This window comes from Anopheles arabiensis, chromosome 3, assembly GCF_016920715.1.
Source record: "Anopheles arabiensis isolate DONGOLA chromosome 3, AaraD3, whole genome shotgun sequence".
In the NCBI taxonomy this organism is placed as follows: domain Eukaryota; kingdom Metazoa; phylum Arthropoda; class Insecta; order Diptera; family Culicidae; genus Anopheles; species Anopheles arabiensis.
The window spans coordinates 82,228,712-82,247,364 of NC_053518.1; the positions used below are offsets into that span (position 1 = coordinate 82,228,712).

General features: G+C 42.0%; 1 long non-coding RNA gene across 1 annotated transcript; it reads left to right on the plus strand.

Moving 5' to 3' along the window:
- The first annotated feature begins 4,104 nt into the window (after positions 1-4,104).
- On the plus strand, positions 4,105-6,356 carry LOC120904409. Its single transcript, XR_005739746.1, has 3 exons — positions 4,105-4,316; positions 4,393-4,705; positions 4,771-6,356. It is a non-coding gene; the product is annotated as an uncharacterized LOC120904409 (long non-coding RNA).
- The last annotated feature ends 12,297 nt before the right edge of the window (positions 6,357-18,653 follow it).

Consider the following 18,653-nt stretch of genomic DNA (forward strand, 5'->3'; position numbering starts at 1 on the left):
TAATAATATTTACCAAATTCCGGTTGGGAAATGGTTGGGAAAATCCCGCTCCGACATAATATGGCGTAAGGCGAAACTTTCACCATTGGCTGCGGCACACAATGCTCATTCGCATTCGTTTCTGTGTGCTTTTCCTCGATGGTCGATGGTCGCACGAACAAAGGGAGATTCCGGACCAGGACTATTTAGTGTTCCTGTTGGTGTTGGTGTCTCACCAAAAAGACACTACCTTCGATATTGCAAGGGAGTGGTGCTGATGGGTTCAAAAGTTACCCTGAAATTGATCATAATTGCACAACTTTCTTCTAAGACTTCCATTTTAAGCGCCTTAATATATGCAAAATATTATTTAGAGAGTTTTTAGTTGTAAATGTAAACTTTGATACTGTTTGCATACCTTAAGGCGCAAGCTTAAACTAACAACACCTGGTTTGCTTTTTTTGTTGAGACAAGTTGCATACTTTTAGGCGTGTAGATGGTTCCATTGGTACACATTTTTAACCCTAAAATATTGCATACATTTAGGCGGGGTAAATAGTCATTATTTGATACCTTTAACTTTTGAAAGTTTAATATCTTTTCCCTTCAAGGATTTTGAGTTTACGGGATACTCTCATCCCTAATTTTTACAAAAATTGTATTAAAATTGAATGTAAATTTGTTTTCTCTACACTTCTCCACTCTTACACACCGAAGCCAAGCTACTTTTCTAATCATCTCCTACAATCTTCCATCTGCTTGTTTGTAATATCACCTGGCGAAAAGATAAAATGTTGTTATCTAGCCGCTTACCTGTAGTAAAATCGCAAGCCTAGCATCCTGAGCAAAGGACGCTGGGGCCCAACCTAACTCGAACCTCCTTTTCCCACTGGGCGCTACGGTAGCATTTCAGCCCAAGATCTTAACCTATCCAGATGTTTCGCTAATAATTTCAACCGGGATGGTTATCTCCCGCTGGAAGGAATTCCAAACTGGTGAACGCAAGGCTGCTACTGCTACTGTTTAAAATTTTCCCATCCCTTCTCGTGCACCGTCAACCGCTCGTTACGGTGGAGCGAGTGGGAAACGATTATTATCAAGGTGTAAACAAGCTGTCTTACGATTGGCTGCCCGGCGACTGCACGGGGACAGTGTTTCATCTTCGCGCGCGCAATGGGCTAGATTGGCACGGCCGATTGCGTTACTTCCGCTATTAGAGCACCGGGGTTCCAGGCGATGCCATCATTTATGATTTATAGCGTACGAGCGCGTACTACGGACCGTTGCCGTGCCGGGCCCGGCTTGGGCCGGCATCGAACGGGTAAGCTCTATCGAGAACACAGGCCACCCATCCGCCACCGGTTTTGCGCGTTAACGTGCATCTCGCCCTTTGAAAGTGTAATTAAATTTTAATCTTAAACAACGTTCGATGGCTTAGCAAATGTGTTAAGTGAAGCTTGGCCATCCGCTTTTGAAGCAGATGTGCCCACCCTGTTCCGCCTTCAACCTGCATCCTCGGCCAGGTTCAGTAAGTCATCAAAAAGCAATATAACGAATCGGGAAGCGGAAAGCTTTCCCGGTTTGATGTAAATCCATTTCATCCGCCTTAAGATCAATGTACACACACACACGCATCGTTGAAGTATCGTCGAACGGTCGCCACAGGTCAAAATAGGGACCGCGTCCGTCCTCCCGTAAAGGGAGAAACGAGCGAGCGCGTATAATTAGTGTCATTTGGAGAAGGATTTGTCCGTAAGCTGCTTCACGAGGACCACACAAACGTGTGCTTCAAGTTTTAAGTAGGCTCGTGAGATATGACACTCCAACCACCACCACTGGCAAATGCTCAAAGAAATCCAATTATCATCCGAGAGACCGGAGTAAATCCTCTTTGCACGATTGCTGCAATCAAAGTGCAGCCGGCGGATACTGTGATAGCCACGCGGTTGCGGTTGTAAACTTGCTGTCCCCGATCACGGTGTAATGGAGCATTATAAGCTGAAATGCATCATGCATACAGCGAGCGAGTGTGTACGCGTTGGCTGAGCGAAAGCGAGATGCAAATTTACAAAGAGAATCACTTATTAGGACCGTCTACATTATCGATTGGTTGAAGAACGAAGACAAGTCCAGCCAAAGAGGTAAAAGGATGAAAAGTAACACTTAACTTCTTCTTTGATGATCCAGATTTGTATTTTTTGGAAAAAATCGATGATTTTTTGCTTCTTTTTCTACTGCGACAACCGTTGTCGGTTATTGCCTGTGGCTCTAATGGGGTGGAGTATCGGTGACTTATTGATGACAGTCAGTCCAGTGTATGGAAGACAGGGTCCATAGGGAGTTTTTTAACCACTGTCGGGCATGTAGTTAAGTTAAAGGATAAAATTATTCGTAATTTAATGATTTAATGAATGTAGCAAGCAAGTAGCAAGTATCCAATACTTACAAATTAACATTTGTTCCATTGTTTTTCATAAAAAAAAAAATGAAGTTTACGTAATGCTTTAGTTTTTGAAACATTATTCGTTAAATGCTTATGAGTTCCAAACCATGACAAAATACAAAGTCTGGTTTAAGAAAAAGTTAGTTTTCCCAAATTGGTCAACTTAAAGACAAAATAAAGTGCTGACTTTAGTCATTGTGAAGAGTTTTTTTGAGCAAATATAGTAGTGATGTGCTGTATGAAGCGCATCCACGACTTCGATCCAACTCCGACTATTGTTAGTCCGATTCCGGCAAAATGGAACCACTAGATCCGCCCGGAGTCCGAGTCGTCCGGAGTCGTTCAGAGTCGTTGGGAGTCGTCCGGAGTCGTTCGGAGTCGTCCGGAGTCGTCCGGAGTCGGATTCGTTCGGAGTCGTCTTAAGTCGTCTGGAGTCGTTCGGAGTCGTCCGGAGTCGTCCGGAGTCGGATTCGTTCGGAGTCGTCTGAAGTCGTCTGGAGTCGTTCGGAGTCGTCCGGAGTCGTCCGGAGTCGGATTCCTTCGGAGTCGTCTGAAGTCGTCTGGAGTCGTTCGGAGTCGTCCGGAGTCGTCCCGAGTCGTCCGGAGTCGCCCGGAGTCGGAGTCGTCCGGAGTCGTTCGGAGTCGTCCAGAGTCGTCCGGAGTCGGATTTGTTCGGAGTCGTCTGAAGTCGTCTGGAGTCGTTCGGAGTCGTCCGGAGTCGTCCGGAGTCGGATTCGTTCGGAGTCGTCTGAAGTCGTCTGGAGTCGTTCGGAGTCGTCCGGAGTCGTTCCGAGTCGTCCGGAGTCGCCCGGAGTCAGAGTCGTCCCGAGTCGTTCGGAGTCGTTCGGAGTCGTCCGGAGTCGTTCAAAGTCGTCCAGAGTCGTTAGGAATCGGAGTTGGTCGGAGTCAACAGGAGTCGTGTGGTTTAATGTGCTTGTGATCTTTCACTTTGCGCGTGCACTTCCTATACAAGCCGACCTCGACCAACTCCAGATGACGCCGGATGACTCCGTTTTTTTTTTTTTCTAAGCGCTTTTTCAAAATATTTAGTTTTTAGTATTTCCGCCAAAATATTTCAATTCAATTGGTGATGCATAGAGATGCATATTACCGCAGCAACCCATACTATTTGGTCAAAATTGTGTTAAATGGATTTCAAAAACAATTTCAATCATAAATTTTCTATATCTATAATTATAGATAAATAAAAACAATTCCTCAGATATAATCGCTGAGAAGTTACCAAGAAGGAGAAGATTACAATGAAAAAGTAATAATTATATATGCTCAATTTCAATCCTTCGTTTTGACTTTCAAATGGATTTTCATAAAAAAGTAAAGCTATAAATAAAATTAAATAACTCATTTATTCTTTACCCACTTCAAATAACACCTACCAGCCAACAAACGCGTGCGTGTGTAATTTTCAGTCATTAACTTTGGCTTTTATCCTGCCATTGTGTGTCCCATTCAATACGGCACGCCTTTCATTGAATTGTTTTTAGTTTTACACATTGTAAATTACCGTACCCTGCTTCTAGCGTACACTTAATACGCTAATTCGCTCCCTAAACACAGTATTTAACTCACCTGTTCCGCTGCGCACTGTAATTAGCTTTAAATTCACAGTTGTACCGTTGTGAAGCAAATTAAATCTCACTTTAGCGTTCATTAAAAACAAATTAAGCTTAAAAAGCGCGTGCAACTGTGGTTAGAACACAGAACAAAACCGAACCACAAAACAGACACGTACGTCACACTAGTGTGACACTTTGGTAGAGTGGAAAGTGAGCCGTGGAGCTAAAAAATAAAGTATCACCCTCGAACTAATACTCTGTTGCTCGGCTCTTTTCTGCCGACCTGCATCATGATCTGTTGGTGAAGCGGATCCCTGGTAGCTTTATTTCACTCGCCACGCATCGCAGCAGCATAATGAGCTAATTAAATTTGTAAATTAAATTTAATTTCAGCTACAACTCAAAGTTAATGAAAACTAATCACTTGTTTGTTCACCCGGGGGGTTGTGGCTTTACGGCCGCGGGATGGTTCATCAATTGATCTACCTCCTGCATTGCCTCACCGCCGCTCAGCCCGCACCGTCTGCCGCACTTGACTGACCGCCGTGAAATTGTCATCGCGGAAACAAAAAGAGATTACCACGGTCGTACCACGCCACGCTCGTCCCTGCAGAGCTTACCTTCCTGTACAATACTATCCTCAACACCCTGTGCACACCCACCCGACCGAGACCGAGACACATTTGACAAATGGAATCGAAAAAGCGTAATAAGTACCAGAAAACCGACACTGATTAATTAATTGATTGATTATAACTGTTGCACTGATAGGATTGCCGATATTTATTGCCCCCGATGTACGGGATCGGGACCCCACTTCACCAACGCACCCCTACCCAGGCGAAGGCAGTATCGGGGTGCATCATACCGTTTGGAAAATTGTGGAAGGTGGCTTTTGTGACGCGTCGTTGCTGCACCCCCCAAGCGCAAAACGGTCAGAATTAATGATAACGATAAATTTAACGTCCCCTTAACGTCCCCTTATCGCAAAGGGGAGTGGGAAGGGAAAGGGCTGCAACAAATGAGCTCGCGTCACGCATGCAGCCTTGCGCACCACCGTTGCAGGCCCAATCTGTGTACCGGTGTTACGGTTCACGGGCAGGCTCGGAGGCTTTGTGTAAGTTTTTAATTTATTTTATCCACCAGAGCCGAGCTTTTAATCTCCGATCGAATGATAGCTGGTGGTTGAGTTTTGGGTTCGCTTTTGTGCTGAGGGTGGGTAGGGATGTATGTACTATTTACGGTGGCTCTTTTGCAGCCGAACTCTCAAGGGATAGAAAATTATTCACTCATCGGTGATTGAATATTCAATTATAAAGGTAACACTTGGCTGTTGGTGGCGCGGCCTTGTAAATCATTCATGGAAAAATAATTAACTTTTTTGTTTCGGTCTCCCCCGACAATCCCGTGGAATGATTATTGGGCATCAATTGCTGTAATTATTAGTCTGGACTGGTTTACAACTGTATGTGCGGTTTAACGGCATTGCATTCCAATAATTAACCGCCCAGTGCTTGGAAGCGATAAAATAAACAAGGCAGAGTTAATATAGCATATAAAATTCCGAATTGCTTTCATAGACAGCCCTCTTAGAAGTGCCTATTAACGTAAAGTTTGTACCCCGTTCAAATCTGCAGCGTCCATGGACACCAAACAATTGCGAAGAAGTTCATTCACAAAATGTAAAAATGAGTAATGTTCGTAGAACTCGCGCAGATTATTTCAGTTGGAAAATGCTTTTCGAAAGAAACACCAGTAATGTTCATATTGACTAGTATGGCAAACGGAAAAGGAAACAATTGCAGGCTCAGAATAGGCAATGATTCCAGTACCAGTATAGTTATACTATTAGTTCCATTATCAGGACATATTCAGTTATATTTCAACCCCCGGACTCAAATCGGCTGTAGTTCCAGGATCGGTGTTAGTTCGATATTCGAGGACTGGAACAAGTTGATGATTAGGTACTGTACCTGTACAACTTCAGATTCAGCACCAGGACAGGGACATGCCCGATTGCGAACGAAAGTTGCCCGCTGATGGGATAGCTGATACGATCGGATAGCTAAATTCCAAGTGGATCCTATTGGTATTGCATATTCCTCAAGAGTAGTCTGAGGAGGTCAAGGTTCGTTAGTCAAAGGGCCCCAACTTCCATCGTTCACGATCCACGAGACCCCCAAATCTACGAGGCACCGGGCAACCAATGTTGAATTCGCTACTGCATATTGTTAGAATAGATAAACACTTTTTACTTGAACGGCATGAATTTTAGTTGAACGCCCTATAGTTCAATTCAAAGACAAAAAAAGATAGACAGTTCAATAAAAACACTTCCGATTGTATGACGACCCCGATTTCAGGAAAAAATCCTAGGTCTATAAATTACTGTAGGGGTCCATTGAGTGTACTCGACAAATCTTCATGCAACAGTTAATGATTCAAAAGCTTCATGCAAAGTCGTCACTAACCATAGAAATATATCTGCTAATCTTCATATAAATCTCCTACATCATGGCATCCAAAATCTGAAAAAATCTTTGAGAGGCATCTAAAAATGTCAAGGCCAATTTAACAATGTTTTTATGGCAAAACGTTCCACCAAAAAACGCACATATGTAATAATTGGCAGGCAATCGCAGTTGAATCAGTGAATTTAGACTATATATTTCTTGTAGGTTTTATTTTGGGTTGCAGCCACCAAAAGTTTTACATCTCATATTTTCACATATCATCTGATTTCTGAGGCATACTGAACAGTTATTTAGTCCACATATTGATAATCGTTTACCCAACATTGACCCAATATTTATGCATTAATTGAATAATTATAGTAATATGTCATTGATGTTGCCATCCATGCGCAGCTATTGAAATCATTTTATTGTTTTGAACGTTAGCTTCAATATGTGATCGCCAGAGGCATCCTTGAAGCAATGGACTGCGATGTGGGAATAAGTAAAAAGGGTTAATATCTCCTCCTCTGGTTTAAACAATTCTGTTTCAAAAGAAATTTACTCTTTTCGTGCAAAGCATCCAAATATTTCGTTTTTTTATGGAACTTCAAATTATGGAGTTTTTCTTTTCACAAAAAAGAAAGCATTCATTTCAGAAAAGGACAATCAAATTAATATTATTAATTCTAAATCATAAATTGTAACTTATTTTAAATTCGAATTGTACAAAAATTTCAAATATGTTGCCTGTGTTCATCGTTAAACTCAAATTAATCGTCTGTACTGCCACAATTTGTTTTACTCCGAATCTCACCTCGCATACAAAGAACAAGCGAGTGTAACAAATGTTCGACAAAAAGCTAAATACACACTCACACATGCACAAGCTTATCGGAGCGTTTAGTTCTGTAAGCTTAAAGGTTTAACTCAGCGTCAAACCGTTTAACCATCGCGTACAAACAAACCGAACCGAGGAAAAGGAAGGAATGGTTGGCTTTGGACAATAAAAATCAGTCACACATACACACCCACACTCATATGTAACAAACGAACAACATACTGAAGGTGTATGTTAAATTTCCCCATACCCGAGCGTAATGGACAGGAACGGTTGCTCGACAGATGTTAAGGTAGAATTTAGAAATTAGAATTAGCAAAAGCATTATCCAACTCCATTGCTCGGTGCGCAATGAACCAGGGATGCTATTTCGTTTCGATGCAATCGACCTACTCACGACCAACGGTGGGTTGTAATTTTTGTGTTACCAAATCCCACCTCCCCTGTAATGTTACGTCTAGTTGCCGTATGGTACCGAGAGTGGATGGACGAAGACGGGCGAAGGGTATAGAGTGCTTGAGTGCTTCTTTCCGGAAGATTTAATTTTGTTTATTGCTTTATATGCTCAGGTGCTTTGCGAGCTGATCTGGTTTGCCGTTCGGTACAGCTTTACCCCTTTTCAGAGCTGCTGCTGCTATCGCCGTTGCATGAGTACGAGTGTGTTTCGTTTTGTTTGAAAGGATTAAAAGTTCCAGTGGAAGGTGAAAGGTGCGCAGTGGACATGCGAGGCAACCGAGGTACCGCTGCCATTCATCGAGATTTTCCTTTCCCCCCCGCCCCGCCCTCCGACTGAAGCTTACGCTTGAATGAAAAATGGAGTGTATCTCTTCGGATTATATGCTGTTTTTTTGTGGCGCTCTTCTTACGAGTGCTGTGGAGTTTTACAGGCGACTACCTTGAAATAAAAGAGAGGAAAAAGGGCTGAAACAAAGTTGATATGTGGTGCTACGAGAGTGTGTTTTTGTGCTGGTTTTTTTGAGAAGGACTCTAGCGGTTCGCCTGAAGTGCCCTCCTGCGGGCGATTATTCACTGCAGCTTTGAGGTATTCTTCTGGTTAGGATTGCTTTAAACACATGAACTGGCCGTATGTGCGGCACTTCAGCTAGGGCTGCATGCTCATCTGTCATGCATTATGCTGGAAATGAAGTGGGGAATGGGAAAGTGAAGCGAAAAAAGGTAGAAATAAAAAGGTAGCTGGAGTGCAAGTGAGTTCAATTAATCAGTGTGACTGTAATGTTTTGTGTTTGGAGTATACATGAATTAGCTGTTGTTGGATATAAAAGTTTTTAATCTTGTTATTGGACCAAGTAGGAAATATTATAAATTAAAAAGAAAAATGCAAAATGATATAAATAAACATTTTGCAATTTTTTTGTTTTTATAGAAACTTTGAACCAATTGGCCTAATTCGCCTCTTTTGCCAAATGTTCAGCAGTTTAGTATCACGAACCACTTAGCTTCGCCTGATTAGTTTAATTTTATTATTACTTTATAAATAGTAGTTCAATTTCGTTAGTTGTCCTAAATCTTATCAAACATTGCGGATTTATTTTAAATTTCTACTAGTGTCAAACATTGTTGACTTATAGATTAAATTAGAGACGAGAGAGTCCTAAGCAGACATGCTGGCCTATACAGGCTGTCAAATCTTTGCTTTGGGAAGATGGTCCAATCTAGGCTTGAACCCATGACGGGCATATTATCGAGTCGTTCGAATTGACGACTGTACCACGGGACCGCCCCTTAAAAACAACCTTAAATGCTCCTGTCAAATAAAATTAATACGATCTTTACAGAGGTTTCCAGTAGTTCTCATAGCCGTGGGACACTTTTTTGACTCCTTCTTACGTGAAATGAACTTTATGTAATGGGAACTGGACTCTATAGCATCCTTGTTGGACAAATCCAATAAGAATTTCCAAGGCGTCTGCACACTGCTCACCTCGTTGCACCAGCACAATCAATAGCAATTTGGACAATTGGCCACAACATTAGGCACTTTCTGCCTATGGAGACCCGACAAGACCTGCCCAAGCATGCAAATACAGCCGCACGTAGACGGAGATAGAGGTACAAGCCACGGCTTCCCAAGGATCGGTAACGTTCGGTACCCATGGTGACAAGTCTGTCTGGAAGCTTACCATAGTCTAATCTCAGCCACGGTACAGGCTGGGAAATTTTTGTTCCGTTTTTTACTACCCCTCTCCCTACCTCAGCTATTGTGTGCTCAACATCACCGACCTGGTGGCCATGTTTACGAGACCGAGTGAGCTCGACACCGCTTTGCACACTACCGACAAACGTGAGTGGTGATGTTACACATGCCCCGTAAATCCGAACATTGCTTTTTCGTCTCTACAACCGTTGCTTTTGCTGGCAAAAACACACACACACACACACAACAGCACTGCTTCCAGTGCTTCCAAGCTGGCAAGCGCCACAACACGCTGTCTTGCACGCCATCCTCTGCCACCTGTTCCCGGGCGGCAACACGGCGCGAAACACGTCCTCGTATCGCAGCGTCTCCGGAGGAGGTAATTTTTTGCATACCTTACCGTGGTGGCGCGCGTGCAAGCATTTTTCCTCCGACAGCGAGCCACGCGATCCAGCAGAGCCGTAAATTGAAATTCGGAGACCATGTAGATGCCCTTTCGCCCGGGTACGACACACATCCCGTGCACACGTCACGTTTCCGTTAGGGGCGAGGCGGCCCCGAAAACGGAAGGAAAAACATGACCCCCAAAGGCGTAGCTACCCTGCTAGAGAACCGTGGGTTTTGAAAATGACTTCCAACCTAGGGACAGATTATCGGTATGCGATGTTGGAATGTCTACCGTATTACCTTTCGTTCCTGCCCCGTTCATCCCACCGCATACAACCTTGCCCCAGGCGGACGGGCTTCCACAGGGTGCTGCTTCCATTCCGCGATAAGGCGCATTTACGACGCTAACATGTGGTACGTTCGTGCCCGGAACACAACACCGCGCAATCGGAGACACGTCGTCATCCTTCCGTCCGCTTCCTGCCCTTTGCGGGTACGGCTGATCTCGTTCCGTTCCAAACGGGGTCGTCATTATCACCACCATCACCACCGCCCGCCGCCGCTAGGCAACGTCGTCTGATGGCCGGGGCTGTATATGCAGGGAAGCGCTCGGCGGGAAGTAAAATTACATTCCCTCGTTCCCTTGCATGAGCAGTCACGCTACACTACACCTTAAGCCGTTTATTTCTGGCTCCTGTTTTTCTCCTCCTTTACCTTTTTTCCAAAACCCGGCACAACCACCCAGAATGGCATGCTGAGAAGCAGACCAATCAAACCAAGATTTTCTTCACTGCCAGTGGTTTGCTGTCTGAATCGCGAGTGAGAATAAAAAAAAAAGTGTTGTCCCATTTAAAACTGCTCCCAAGGTGCACCTACACTATGCCATTGCTCATGTATAAGGTGGGCTTGAAAGTGTTGATTGCTGCACGGTTTTACAGGGTTTTCCAAGTCAGCTTCGAATGTAATCGTTGTAATACACCGCGTGCAAGATGTTGATCCACATAAATCTGATATTTCATTTCCGTCATAATAATTTTTAATTTCTTCACCATGATTTTCAACACGACTTAAACTGGATTGAGTTTGACAGTTCTTTGTAATATGTTTAAAATCATGTGTAAAAACTGAAATATCATTGTGAAGCAGATGCATCATTTGATAGCTGTTGAAAAACATCTTGGAGACGGTAATTATTCACCATATGTGCTGGAAGTCTTTAGCAGATTGGAATTAAGCTGTGCATGCTAAGTAAACCATGCGAAAAAAAAAATTGATCATCTTAATGTGTGTTGTTCTTCAGAAGGATGTATTATTCAAAATCTCCCCTCAACTGTTTGGATACCGATCAATTGGAATATTTCTTTATACACTTTCATTTCATTTCAGGATTGAGTTTTAATGTTGCAAGTTTACCTTTGCAATTATTTTTAACCAAAACTCTTTTTTTCTTTCTTAAAACAACTAACAGTTATGGTCGCTTTGACTACACGTTACCAATGATCGTCTCTAAGACAATTTTGTTCTATTTAATATTTTTTCTTAGTTTCTGGAACTATGTTTTTATAGTTTTTTGTAAATTAATGTCGAATAATTAATAACCGTTCAATTAATTTAATAAATTCATTGATAATTAAAATATTACAAAAAATCAGCCAACTCTTCCTTGGCCTCCGTTCCGTTCTTCCTTTAAATAATAATCAATAAACAACAACGCAACAACAACTAAGACGTCAATGAAAATTTCGTTGAAATCTTGTAGGATACTACGTACTATTAGGTCCATTCATATTTAAAAACTTTCATGAGCTTATCGTGAAAGAACAAAAGGAAACAATAAACTTTTTACTTCTCATTGAAACTAACATTAAAGAGGATATAGAATATATAACTCAACTCTTACTATTTTTGTCTCTGAAATCATAAATCAGCTTAAATACTTTGTAAATTTATTATAGTTTTTACAAGAGTAAAAACTGGTTCATATACAGGCAAAAATAGGTGAGTTAGAATCAAAAATTGATGTCTAAGAGGCTTAAATTGATGCACTCTGTCAAAAATTGATGCATTAGAGCCAAATTTTGGCAGCAACGGCTGTCTTGATTATCACTTTCACATCGTTTCAATGGTAGAATCTGCTTTATAGCTCGTTGCTGCTGCTTATTCTCATCTATATCTTAAATAAAACGACACAAATACACTTCCACTTTCACAACGTGCAATTCGCTACTGTAAATAATAATGCTAAATCAATAGTTTTAGTAAATTTTAGTATTTCCGCACTGGCCCTTCAAACTGTTGTAGCAAATTCGACAGTTCCTTCCAATTTCATTCGGGCACAAATTTATGCGAAAACCTTACCGTTCCATGCCATTCACACCGGATAGAGCAACCCCGTACCAATATACCTCTCACTTTATGCTCTATAGAATTCCGATTTTTCTTTCTTGCCCACCGTATTCCACTTCATTTCATTTTAGTTTTTCTCTCCCACCTCTGTAGGTATTCTACAGCAACAACAACAACATCGGGAAGGAAAAAGGCAACACCATTTTACAATGCCGCTCGATCACCGTTCGGTTCCGTGGTTGAACGGAACGGGCTTTCGAGCGTGCCATCAAATTAGTCAAACCGTCTGTGCAATGGAAAACCGATCGCACCGCACTAGCACAGCGGTTTCTCCTTTTCCCCGTGGGACAAATAGCTGTAGTCGATCGGTTGCAGTGTAGTTTTATTTTTTATTCGTGCTTGTGTGTGTATATACAAAGAGCAAAGAAATGTATGCCCTGGAAAAGAAACCCTAAGAGCGGTGCACAATATTTGCAACGAAAGCTTCACACCCTCGCATAAAAAGAGCTCCGAAACCCCACCCGGGTGTCGGGGGCATGGGTTTGGATGGCTTTTATGAAGCTGTTTCACTTCCCAGTCACCGTCGTTCGTTGATTTGTTTTTGCTCACTTTTCACACCGCAAACGGTGTAAGCAATTGTATAGAGAGGTGTGAGTGAAAACGGCTTGCCAATGTCAATCAACTTTGTAAACGAAAAGAATTGAAGGCAAACACACACACACAGTGGGTGAGCCTTTCCGGTTTTCTTATGAGCCATTTGACTCACCTATTTTTATATTCACGCATTGTTCACGGTTTTGCTTCTGTGCGACGCTTTTGTTGATTAAATCTTCACACCTTCACGGCTTCACGGGACCTTGCGGCCAAGTGGCGCCACTCGTTTGGTGCTCATTCGTTAGCGGTGCCCGCTTTGCCACAGGTTTGACGCGCTTGATTGCGGATCATGATTGCGGTGGGCACGTGTTTACTATTTTATAGAAAAGCAATTTTACATCCCATTGACCCTGGAGGCGTTGGTTGGACTTTTTTTATGATTTTATTTTTAATTTTTCGATTCGAATCACACCAATCGTGCAACACTGCTGGCCTTCACGCCATTCAAGGATGCCAGAAGGATTAGTTTGTATTTTTGGTTTTTTTTGTAATCATAAAATAGTAAACGTGACATGTGCCACTTGCAAGTCATTGGCTCGGTTTGGCCTTAACCTTATGCGAAAGCGGCAAAAAGTCGACCAACCAAAGAACACCAATATCGATGTAATCCTTTTATTCACCAAGGATACGGCATCACAAAGGACAAAGGATTGCAAATTTCCTATAACATAGAAAATCAAATCAAACATAAAATGTGCATTTTATTGAAAGGCAATTTATGGTTGGCATGTGATAAGATAAACACTTAATTATAAATACAATAATTAAATCAAAGCTTACCACTGCTCTCAGAAAATTCCTCTAAAATGTAAATTCTTGGAAAATATTATTAATCTTGATAATTTGTTCAATTATTCGAGCACAGGTTCAACCGTTTTATTTTCAATCAATTATAATTTGAAAAATTTGCTTATTTTCAAGAAAATATTACAAAATAAAATGAACCTAAATTCATTTTCTAAAAAAACATGTTAAAAATACAAAATTCCAGGAAAACGCCGAGAACGATTAAATATAAACGTATCTAAAACTGCAGCCCACTTAGCATTTTAACTTTGAACGTTAAATCTTGAAATTAATTAATTAAAATTTCAAAAAAGCACTTTCAATAAAACAGCTTCAGTTTTGGTAACAGCTTCAAAATTGCAAATTGCACCCGATCAAAACCGAAACTGACCTTTTTCGGCCAACATTGCACCGACAGCCGGGCAGGAAAAGCCAACAGTCAGCGAAACCCGACCAATGTTTCTTTCACCAAACACCAATCACCAGAAATGGGTTGCAGTGGCCCGAGCTGCATGATATTGGAGCACTTTTTGGGGAGGAAAAAATAGTGCACAACATGCGCCCAACACACCCAACCACAACAACAACAAAGATGATCAGTACAAAAGAAACGCACACACACACACACACATTCTTCCTGTGGCGATGAAAGCATTCGAAAGGGGGCCCTCCAGCTTTCTGCACGCTTTAATTTATGCAGTGGAAATTGAATTCAAACATACACATACATCATTCGGCCTGCTGGGTGTATGTTTACGTTCATATGCGTGTGTGCATGTGTTGGCATGTTTTGGGAAGGCGCAGTTTTTCTCCCGTTTTCTAAAAGTACAGATGTCCTGATTTTTTGTTTTGTTTGCTACGTTCACTTTGCACCAACCTGGTAACACGAGAGAAACTGTTTCCCAGGGGCCATCGGCCAGCCGGTGGCCTCTGTTGACTGAACAAGTTTGCCAAAAGGTCATCTCGTAAGTGTACCAGATGAAGAGAAGGAGAGAAAGGAGCAGGACAGAGTGCGTGTGTGGCAAATATTGTAGTGTTGCAACAGAATCTGTGGCCAGATGCAGCCCGTTACGGAACGGAGAACTATGCACGGGAAGCAATGGAAGAAAGCAACCGACCCAGGAAGCTTTGTGTTTAGTATCACGGCCACAGCACGGTGCTCTTAATGAATTTATTCGTTTCTGATAGTGTTTGTTTTGTGTGGCGTGCTTTTAAATAATCGTTCCACCGTGCAGCACCGTGCATTGAGTTTGTTTTTGTAAGATTGTATGTTAGTTTTGAAGGCTTGGTGAGATTGTGTTTAAATTGCTATGAAGGAATAAAATTTTAACATTTGCATTTTATGATTAGTGTTTTAGTCAACGATAGGAAATTAATATTAATTAACGGTCGTTTGACATGAAAAAATAAGCTTTTGATGCAATAGTTTCCATTAAAAGTGAATATAACTTTTCTTCTATTTAACGTAAATATAAATGTAAGACTAGTTTTCTTGTTTTTTTTTTCCTGAAATAACCGTCTCCTCTCCATCTCCTCAAGTCTTTTTTAATCCACCATACATCTCTTTGCAACATCATCAGCATCATTTTAAACACCTTGAAGAACAAACAACCAGGCAGCTCCACCGGCGTGGGATTTGCCGTTCGACATCCACATCAAGTTCACACAATACGCAAAGCATGCTAACCCTTTCCTTGACCTTTTGTATGTCTGTGTGTATATGTTTTCTTGTTTTTGTGTTCTTTTTTCATTCAAAAATCTTTTGTATGTCTTCCCCTACCAGCGCTTTTCACATGAAAGCGCGAGCAATCGATGGACGGAGTGAAAAGGGCAGCGAACTGCAACATTGCCGACGCGAATGACCCCATTCAGTGGCATGGTACATGCATTCCTAGGGAACTATGGTACATTGCAGCTCTCTTTTAAAAAAAGAAATGCAAACAAGAGACAAAGAATACAGTAAAAGAATAAAAAAAACCCACTCAGAAACAAAACATGCAATTTTACACATAAATCAGTCGTGTATAAATGGATCGGAATGAACGGCAGAGAGTGGAGGCACAGCGAAAAAAAGAGTATGTGAAAGATTTCAAGCATAGCCATCTAGCCATAGCCACGAAAGTGAATAAGCGACAAAACAAAAAGTTCCCAACACACATACGAAGCTCCATGGCGTCGAATATTCTTTCCCGTGCTCATCCCGTCTGGGGAGTTATCTTGGGCGCGACATGAAGCCAGAAAAACAACGGTCAGCTCACACGACAGCTCGCGCGCAAAGGAACAAAAGCGAAACACATGGACAATGTGGATCGGGTTCTGTGTCGCGCTCACCACGTTTTGCACACCTGGCACGCCATACGGGTCGCAAAGGGGTGTCATACCGACACCCGTGGTTGGTCAAGATTGGACAGCGCTAGGCCAGTGTATGGCGCGGTGGGACTCTGTGGCGCAGGCAGGGTTTTACTAGAATTTCCGTGGAAAATTTATCACATCTCAGTGCCGTGCTTTGGCACCAGCGTGCGACCACGCTTCATTCAAACGCGATGCTTCCAATTTCACCCCAACGGAGCTGCACAGTGGACTGCAAACTTAACATCATATTTATATTTTTACTTTCTTTCTGCATTTTTCCATAGGTACTTGCGCAAAGTATACGTTTTATTTCGACTCTATCAACAATTCATACTCAAGAATTAGTGGCAGAAATTTTATAATTCATTAGAAATGCAATTCCAATTAGGCTATTTCTTCTTCCTAAACAAATGATTTCCAATAAGCGTGAAATGCATTTACTGGCTCATGTTCCAATTAAATATGGCTTCAAATAATTTTGTTGAATTACTTTAAAACATATTTTAGGTAAAAACGGCTGTAGCTCACATAAATTAATAAAGCGCCTAAAGGTATGCAAATTTCTTACAAAAGTGCATTTGTTTAAAAAAAACTCTTTAACAACATCAAGGCTTTTTGGAACCATCACGAACATTGACCTGACACATTTTCGTAGTAATTATTTTACCTGCTGCAATGCAATATGCAATGAGCAGCAAAAATAATTTATTATGATTGACAGAGATCATAAGGCTCATTATTAATAAAACATAGTTTTTAAATAAATTCACGTATTTCGCTTCCGTTACTCATTCGTAAGTTTCAGTTTGAAATATCCGTACTATTAAGTTTGTTACATTACTTTGTAGCGTACTGTTTGTAAGGATGACCTGTCCCGCCCCTCTTGCTGTATGTTTCCATGAAACCTAAAGCGGCAAAAACGAACGCAAACATATTGTTAAAAACCCCTTTGAAGGAACAACAGTAAACTTGCTGTGCTGTGTGCGCTGCTTTTATTATCCTTCCTCCTTTTTCTCTGCATTCCCGAACAAAAGGCAGCAACGAACGCATCAAAAGAATTCCACCTCTAAGCGCGTTAATGCTGACCGACGTAACACGGGGACTGTTCGCCGTTTGGTCCGACACCCTGCAGCCCAGTTAAAGGGTTGATGCAAACAATAAAACGGAAATCGAGAAGACTTATTTTGCACTCCTGCTGCTCATGCAAGTCATTCTACCCGGGCAACCATCAGGGCACCGTTTGACCTCGTTCTTATGCTCAAACCAATCTTTTGATACGTTTTCACCGGCACCGTACGGAAACGGTAGCGCTGCAAAGCGGCGGCTGCATATTATTCTCGCCCGCGACATCACGACTTCTTCTGTCATCGCTGCAACGATGAAGCTGTAAGCTTACAGTCAGAACAATGCTTCGTACTGGCTGAATAGAAGTTGCTTCCCGACGAGGGTGCCTATTTTTACCCCCTTCTCGTTCTAAAACACATACGCCCGAACAGCCAATGAAACGAGGATCATGCTCAACCTCCTGCCGAGCTGGCACGCTGCTGCTGATGATGCCCCGGTTACGAAAAACCCTTTGACAGCAGCTTTGCCGAAAACCGGGGCTGGCGCGCTGAACCCGGCACACCCGAAGCCGAAATTGAATCACTTTCGCGGTTTTGCTACCGCAACCTGTCGCGTTAATTACATCGAGTTGATCGAGTTAATGCTTTGGGATGTTGTTTACCGGAGGTGTCGCACCGAGAGACACCGGTAGCTTTGTGGATGGAGCTGAAACAGCTCGGTGCCATGGCGGGTGGTTGTGGCGAAGGGTATTGGTATGATTATGATGCTACTTTGGTACTTTCCCGCCGGTAGCTGGGTGGAATATGTCAACGGGAAATGAAGCGCAAGAGCAGGAGGCTTAATAGAGGCGTACCTTCAAAGCTCGCATGGAACGTACAAGCGTGAGGTGTTTATCAGCGTATGGATGAAATGTGTTGTATTTAATTTTATTTTTATTTAATTTATAAGAGCACTAAACATCAAAAACAATATTATTAAAAATGTATAATGTAATATTTTTTCTTTATTATACTAAAAACAGTCAAGGAAAAGAATGAACAAATAAATGAAACAGAAGAAAAAACTAGTTCAAAAGATTATACTAAATGTCATGAAACTTGATAAAAATGTAAACCAAATTACATCATCAACTTTAGTCATGATTGATTAAATAAAAATTGTCTGAAAATAAAAACTGTAAATAAAAAATAATAGTAAAGCACAACTTTGAAAAGTCTGGGAAATTTAAAAATAATCTAATTATATTTATCACACTTTCCTTGCACATCTTTGCACAACCGCTGACGTGCTAACCGCTCAGTTGCTCGTAATGTGAGCCTTTATTTTTTACACCCCAAAACCGATCAGTGTCTGCTTGCAGTATGACTTCATTCTGTCGTTCGGTGAAACGTTTCGCTCAAAACCCCCTCTCCTGACACGCCCCCATTACAGCCCCTTTACAGCGAGATGGATGTGTGCTTTCTATGCGTATGGAAAAGTTTTTGTCTGCCGACACTCGGTGGAATACTAATTATGCTAGCCCGGGCCAGGCCCGCCGGCGGCGCTCAATCTGCCATCACCCTTGGAGTTCCTCAGTAGCTGGCGCACCCAGCACCGGCCAACGTCACCGAACCGT